This window comes from Chenopodium album, chromosome 7, assembly GCF_948465745.1.
Source record: "Chenopodium album chromosome 7, dcCheAlbu1.1, whole genome shotgun sequence".
Lineage (NCBI taxonomy): Eukaryota > Viridiplantae > Streptophyta > Magnoliopsida > Caryophyllales > Amaranthaceae > Chenopodium > Chenopodium album.
The window spans coordinates 54,526,989-54,535,313 of record NC_137840.1 but is presented as its reverse complement, the minus strand read 5'-3'; the positions used below and the strand labels follow the sequence as shown (position 1 = coordinate 54,535,313).

At 42.3% G+C, this 8,325-nt stretch overlaps 1 non-coding gene across 1 annotated transcript; it reads left to right on the top strand.

The window, feature by feature from the left end:
- Positions 1–7,485: 7,485 nt before the first annotated feature.
- On the top strand, positions 7,486–7,592 carry LOC145641238 (small nucleolar RNA R71). The gene has a single exon (XR_014115296.1). It is a non-coding gene; the product is annotated as a small nucleolar RNA R71 (small nucleolar RNA).
- Positions 7,593–8,325: the final 733 nt, after the last annotated feature.

The following is an 8,325-nucleotide window of genomic DNA, read 5'->3' as shown; positions in this document are numbered from 1 at the left end:
TCACCTCTCCACCAGCTTCAGCTCCAGCTCCAGTCTTCGTAGAAGGAAGAAGACTCATATAGGACCACTCCAGCCAGGATCAACCTGGGGCTGAGGCCGCGGAGGCTGCTGCGATGACGAGCCTACCTCGTACATCCCACCACCTCTGAAAGCCGAGGTAGCCTCTTCTACCGGTGCAGCATGAGCACCCTCAGAAGAAGATCCCGAGCCCTCAGCAACGTCAGCTCGAGCAGCCTCAGAGCGACCACCTCTACCCCCTGCCGAAGTGCGACGACGTCTCGAACTGGACCTCGACGGATCCCTTCGCCCCTCAGGTCTCGCGCGGGTGTGAGAAGCGATAGGCTGGCCCTACAAAAAGAATTAAATCAGAAACAAGGTAAAATTGAAGCAGCAATGCAAGGAAATACATAAAGAAAGACTACCTCTCGGGTGACGTCATCCCGACGGCAAGTGGCCGCGTTCCTCATCCGGACGAGCTGGCTCCGAAAGGCATCTATGCCATCGCCGAAACCACCTCACGTGAAAACTGTCAGAAAAATAAGTCAGTAAAAATGCATGATATATGAACACAAAAATTCTGAAAAAACTAGGCTTACTCGAGTCTGGTGGCGAGGAATCGACCGCTCTACGAAGCACTCGCCCTCGGGAGCTGGAGAAATCATCTCCTCAATCAGCCCGTACATCCCCTAGTAATGGATGGACATACGGGGTGGCACGAATTCAGCAGCACCATCCTGATAAAGCAGAAAAAAATCAGTAAAGCATTACTTGGGGGCTACTTAGTGGAAAGTAAAGCTAAAAAAATCTTACCCTCACATCCTCAGCCGGTACGGGAACTGGAGCTAACAAAGGTAGCAGCTCCTCAGCATAACACCGCCCGAGGATCACATGGGACCGCCAAGGGGTACCAGCTCCCTCAGACATGCTCGACAAACGCGCCTCGTCGAACATATGACGTGGTGGAGCAGCAGGAACGACGAAGACATCAGAAGAATGCTGTCTAGCGACCCTCTCTCCTAAGTACGCGACCGCTCCATAAGTCCCCGAGAAATAGCGACGCTCGGCAGAATACTGTGCGGCTAACCCAGGGACCGTCCAACCGCCCCACGGCCGGTATACCACCTCAGGTCCCTATAAAGAGCATCAATCAGGCAAGAATATGTCTAAAACACCGCGGAAAAGCAAGATAAACAATAAAAGTCGTACCGAGATGATCCAGTTTCGGACATGTGTAGTGGACATGTCCACATGGTGGCCGCCCCAAGAGGCGCTCACTGGAAATCTCCGCGGCGATGGTCTCGCCGGCGCAGCAGAAGGAAAGTACTCGTAGAACCAGATCTACAAGGGTTTAAAAGTGTGAGTAAATGCTAATCAATATGTAGAGCTAAACCTTATAGGGAATAATGTTTACCTCTACGACTTTCCAAAAGGCAGATAAAGCGACGTTCGTCCCAAAGGACCGGTGTCGACACGAGTCCCTCAGCACACGAATAAAGTCAGCATAGGCCACGCTAGCCCAGTCATAAGTCCCGATCCGGTGAAGGTCACGGGCAGTAGGGAGGTAGTAAAGCAATGCCCTACTACCCTTGTCAGGGGAGAATGTCCCTGACAACAACATCAGCGCAAAGATGCGCACCCGTTGCTCTCGGGTGGTCGCATCGTCATCAAGAGCCGCTGCCAGCGTCGAGCGGCGAATTCCTCTAGCACTAAACTGAGTCGTCTCGACCTCAGCTCGGGCCCGAATAGCGATCGGCCCCAACAGCTCCTCGACCTCCGAAGAGAAGACGTCGATTCCGCTGTCAAACGGCAGTGGCACAGAAGTAAACTCCAGTCCTGTGATTAGACTGAAGTCTGTAGGGGTGACCATCATCTCGCCCCAGGGGAAATGGAAGGTGTTGGTAGTGTCCCAGAAGAACTCCACCAAAGCGCGCACTACATGATGACCCCCGCTGGAGGCGACCATAGCCTCGGAGGTCTTAAACAGAGTAGCTAGCCCGCAAGACTCCCATAGGAGTCTCGTCTCAAGATCCCTAGCGATGTACATCCTGTACAAATCGTCCAAACCATCACAGCCAGAACCGTGATGTCGTGTCCTCCCGGGCGCGACGCCCTGTCTCACCCTCTCAGAAATGTGGTGCACAGGGGCGAAGAACAGGGTCCGCTCATCTCACTCCGTAAGCCGACCAAGTGAAGTGGAAGGCGTGATGTCATCCTCCACGGGCTCATGCTCCCGTCTAGTGTTTCGGGACCGTGAACTCGAGCCTCGTTGTCTAGCCATGCTACATTGTGCAGAATCATCATAAATTAAGGCTCTATAGCATCTAAAGTTCGCCTAGCCGCATGATACTATATTCGCAAAAACAGAGTACGTAGTACTAAAACAGAGCAAAAATTCAAATTAAGCATAACAGCATTTTTCAAGCAATCAAACAATTTCTTGCAACACTATAGTGATTATTGTGACAAATTGAACAAAAATTGCTAGCAAAAATATCAAGAACAAGCCACATTGTTCTTCACAACCTCAAGAGGTCCAACAATGGCAAATTGCTCATTTCTTCACCAAATTGAGTCAAACAAGTCTCAAATTACTCCCAAGGAAATATATAAACATAATCAAGCAATTTCATGGCATAAAATTTGACAAACAAAGCAAATTGAGCATTATAAATTTCGAATTTTCATGAAATTCGTGAATAAACATGACAAGAATTCATGAAAACTAATGTGAGTTTGAAGAAAACTTACATAGATCAGGAAAATAGATGAAAAGAGCTTTGATTTGCAACAAATTTGAGCAAATTCGGTTGAGAAACGAGCAAGAACCGAGCAATTGAAGTTTTCGGACTTTTTTCGAGCAAAATTGCGACGAGCAAAGCAGCAAATGAAGAGGAAAGGGATATTAAAGGAAGTCCCAGTGCTGGCGCCCAGCCCTATGCATTGGCGTCACAAATTTGGCTTGGTGCCTAGCGCCAATATCAGCGCCTGGCGCTAATGCTAATAAGGTGGCGCTGATGGTTTTTCAGCGGCGCCAAAGCACCCAACCACCTGATGAGGTTGTGCTAGCCTTCTGCAACATATTTTTGGGTTCCTTGGTACGCTAGTTAGCCCCTCTAAGAAATTTGACATGATTTAGTAATCGGCTTGATTACATGAAGTGATCGACCTGATAAAAGATCGTCTCACTTAGCTTAAAGCGGCTAAGCATTGGCTCATTAGCAAAAAAGCACCGACATATAGGTTCAAAAGCAAAGGGCACCGACGTACAGGTTCAAAGCAACGGAAGCGCCGACGTACAGGCATAGCGGAAGCAAAGTTCAGGCGAACTTTTAAAGATCGACAGGCGTGGATCTTCGGTAATTTCCTTTGGAAAATTATCGCATCAAAAGATGACTTCAAGAGAAGATATCTTCGACGGCATTCCCTAGCTTGCGGAGAGTTGTCACAAACAACTGGAGGTAATTTCGGGCGAAGTTGTCTTTGATCATATTCCCTCAGGCATGGAAGATGGTCATAATGCAGATGAGGATTATTTCAAGAGAAATAATCTTCGATAGTATTCCCTAGGATGTGGAATATTATCAATACAGATGAGGATTGTTTCAAGAGAAATAATCTTCGATAGTATTCCCTTGGACGCGGAATATTATCATTGCGGAGGAGGATCGTTTGAGGCGAAGCAGTCTTCTAATTTGGAAGCAGTTACAGGCGTAGCAGTTTTCAAGCGAGATGACATTCTCTATCTTGCAGGAGGTCATCAAAACGAATCGGTTACTTTCAGAGACGTGTGCTCTACGGTGCAAAATACGCGTTTCTTAACTCTTTTATCTGTTTAACTACCGCTAGTTTGCAGGTATCGGCGTTGCAAGATGATTTAGGATCGCAGAACGTTCTGAATCATTCTCCGTCCTTATCGATACTTTGACTTTTGTTTTCGAAACTCGCGTTTCTCCAAACTCAGTCAAAGTGGGGGCTTCTGTAGACACCCATTTGTGTCTCCCCAAAACCAAACCCAGTGATGAGTACCTTTCACGTCGAATCATAATCGAATGAAGCGAAAGTGTGGAAAGTCTAGTGTTGCGGAAAGTTTTATTTTCTTTTCTCTTCTCTCTGTTTTTTAAAACTTATTTTAAGAAAATAGCCAATCCAGTTTGGTTGGTCCATGATATGGGTCCATTAGTAGTGCAGTTGGATGGGGCTTGCAAAGACCTTTCCAACGATATATTATAAGCCCAATTCTGATGAATATTGAGGAAGTTATGACCAATTTACTAAACTGGGCCCGGTTTGAGCTTTATATACGGCCCAATGATCTAGGGGATGGCCTAATATGATTTATCATTCCTAATGCAATTAGGAATGGTTTTAGTCTATTAGAATCTTCTAGAAGGTTCTTTTCATTCCTAATTCAACTAGCATTGATAAATTGACTTTTGACTTTTCAGAGTTTTAATTAAAATCAAATAGCATTTTCGAAGAAATTATATGATTTTATCCTCCAGTACGGTAAATTTATCTGATTTTCGAAAACGCGTTAAAATCAGGCTTGGCGCCTGGCGCTAGTGCTGGTGCCTGGCGCTAGTTAGCCAAGGTTGGCGCCAGCTCTGTTTTTTATGCGTCAGACTCTGTTTTTTTTAATTTATCTTTTTGGCTGATTTTCTCTATAAATATCGTATTAAAAACTCCATTTTCATTCATCACCAATTCTCACAATCATTCATCTACAATCAGTTTTCTAATTCTCTCTCTCTCTCTCTCTCTCTCTTTCTTTAATTCTAACTTTGTTTTTCATACAAAATTCCGCATTCACAAGATCTAGAAACACCTAGCCATATTCGAAGTTGTCTTCGCCCGGCCTAGACGTGAAAGGTTTAATTTCTGAGGGTTTGGTCCTAAATCTCTCTTTCCATTATTTAATTTAATTGTTTGATTTATTATTTTCCTTGAAGTTACTAACGCGTGTATTTTGTTATTAGAAAGAGGTACGAGGCATCAAAGTAAGTACTTTAATGATTTATTGATATTATGATGTAGACATCATGTTTATATTGTTATTATGATATTCCTAGTATCATGTCTAGGGTAATTTTAATATTGAATATGATTGCTATGATGCTTCCTATGTTCTTCCTAATATCTATGATTGTTAGTATCATGTTAGGGTTAAAGATTTGATTTTTATTGCTTAGTGACATGCTAGGGTTTGTTATTAATCTTGTTAGTATCATGCCTAGGATCTTGCTATTATAATGCTTTAATATTAACATGATTATGATTATAATTGTTATAATTTATGATGATTATAATGTTATTATTCATGATGTTGATTATTATTATGTTGCTTGATGTTTATTTATTATTTATTGCTTGATCACATCCTTTATGCATGTTTAAAGGGAATTGGTACTTGTAATCACGCTTAATAAGATGATTAATAATCTTGTTTAGGGTTAATTTGATTATAATTCAAGTGATCGCCAATAATAGATTTATTTGTGCATTAAATTCAACCAACATAGATTAAACAGGTTTAGGGTTACATGTTAGTCAGAAAGCACACATGAATACGATCAGAATAAAGTAGAGGCCTATTATTAGGGCAGGTTCAATCTCTTTTAGGTTGGATTTGTACCTTCATCCCCGAACCCTTATTTGGTTCTAGACCTTATGGAGTTGACGATCTCTTGGATCGTTAAGGGGTGTAACCTTCACCTCGTGAACGGTTTACAAGTTCCTAAAAAACTTGTTGGCGACACTTTTGCTCAATCTTCTTCCCTTTTGGACGCCACCGTACTTTAGTGTATGATCACAGTGGGGTTCAAGCTAGAGGGATTTTAAAGCCTGAAATTATTCCCTACAATAGGCCCTTTCAAAACTTTCCTTAGATTAAAAATAACATTATCATCACCTATAGAAAGGGTTAGTTTGCCATTTTTCACATCAATATTGGCTCTTGCAGTATGGAGAAAAGGCCTACCTAATATAATGGGTATTTGCGTATCCTCTGCCATGTATAAAACAACAAAATCAACAGGAATAAAAAATTTACCAACTCTGACAGGGACGTCCTCTAAAATACCTAAGGGATATTTTACAGAGCGATCTGCCATTTGCAAAGTTATATTAGTAACTTTAAATTCTCCCATATTAAGTTTAGCACAGATACACGATGGCATAACACTGACACTAGCACCCAAATCACACAAAGCTTTATCAATAAAAACATTCCCTATATGACAAGGGATAGAAAAACTACCGGGATCCTTTAATTTAGGAGGGGATTTATTTTGCAATAGAGCGCTACACTCCTCTGTGAAAGCCACAGTTTCTACTTCATTAAAGGCCCTTTTCCTAGTCAGAATGTCTTTCATAAATTTAGCATAAGCAGGAACTTGAGTGATTACATCAGTGAAAGGAACTGTTACCTGCAGGTTTTTCACAACCTCTAAGAACTTACCAAATTGTTTATCAAACTTACTCTTCAGTTGTCTATTAGGAAATGGTAGTTTGATAACCGGGCTCTGCACATCTCCTCCCTTATCCTGAGATTTACCCTGCATAGAAACATTAGTAGAGTTAGTATCTATTTGTAGCCCTGCAGGGTTAGCAGGATTAGTGTTTGGTATAGAGGAATCTAGATCAGGAACTGGTCTATCTTCCTTTGGCATAGGAGGTCCATCATAATGTGAACCACTCCTTAGAGTGATTGCATTGGCCTGATCTGTAGGATGGATAGGTTGTGATGGTAGAGCTCCCTGCTGCCGGGGTTGTAGGGTTGATGAAAGTTGTGCAATTTGATTATCCATGATTTTATTGTGGGCTAAAATAGAATCAATTTGCGCATCCCTACTCTCCATATGCTTTTGCATATTGGCAAGCATTGCTCTAATTTCTGTCATGGTAGGGTCGGAAGATGATGAGGGTGATGCTTGACTTTTCTAGCCGGAATTTGGGTGGTAATATTGTTGCGGGGGTTGCTGTTGTGGTTGTTGTGGAGGTGGAGGGTTTTGTACATTGGTACTCCAATAAGAAAGATATGGATGGTTCCGGAGACCAGGATTATAAGAGTTAGAGTATGTGTTATTTTGTCTATAGGTTTGAATGACATTAACTTGCTCCATGGAACTCCTACAATTTTGCTCTCAATGCCCTACAATTCCACAATTTTCACAAAAAGCTTCATTGTTAGCAACAGCAGAAACATTAGCTACAGAGTTAGGAGAAATAGTAAGACTATCTAGTTTCTGAAAAATAGATGTTAACTGAGCTTGCAATAAGGATACGGAATCAACATTATGTTTTCCTTTCTTAGCAAACCCTCTCGGATTCCCGTATTGGGAATTGTGTATTGCCATGTCTTCGATAACCTGTCCTGCATCGTCCACATTTAAATTCATGAACCTCCCACTGGCTACAGAATCTAGAACTGATCTAGATGAATTTCCAAGTCCATTGTAAAAGGCTTGGACCAATTGCCATTGTGCTAGATTTTGGTGGGGGCATTCTCTCTGTAGATCCTTGAACCTCTCCCAAGCCTCATATAGAGTTTCATCAGCCTCTTGGGCGAAGTTCAGAATAGCACTCCTTAGTACAGTTGTTCTCTCTGCAGGGTAATATTTATTATAAAAATTCAAGGCAAGAGTTTCCCAGTCAGTAATACCAAGTGCAGTTCTATTCAAACCCTTAAACCATAATTTAGCTTTTCCACATAATGAAAAGGGAAAAAGAATATCCCTGATTTGGTCCAGCGTGACCCGGCTTGTCTAATGGTGTTGCAATACTGGCAGAAATCTGCAATGTGAATATTAGGATCTTCACCCTTAGCTCCACTGAATTGCTTCCTCTCTATCATGGTGATAAATTGGGGTTTGATTTCAAATTGCACTCCATCAAGGGCCGAAGTGGGAGTAAGGTGAGGAAAATCTGTGAGCTTTGGCTGCGAGTAATCACTGAGCTTCTTTGGTACCGCCATCTCTGATTCTGGATCTGAAGGAATTTCTGAGTCACTGGAATCAGTTGGAGGGTCTCTTCGATTATTTTTTTCCTCAAAACCCGCCAGGATTTGTCTATAAAGATTCTTTTGTCTATGGAACGAGCGCTCAATCTTAGGATCGAATGGAATGTAACCTGATCTGGAACACCTAGGCATAAACAAAGAACTAAAAGACAAATATGAGAATTGCCTCAAAGAACTAACGTTCTCTGAGACAAGAGGGGATAATCTAGACTACAAAAATAATCAGAAAATTAAAATAAAACCATTTCCCCGGCAACGGCGCAAAAATTTGACAGGCTAAAGTCGTATCACCTTATCAAAAGTAATTC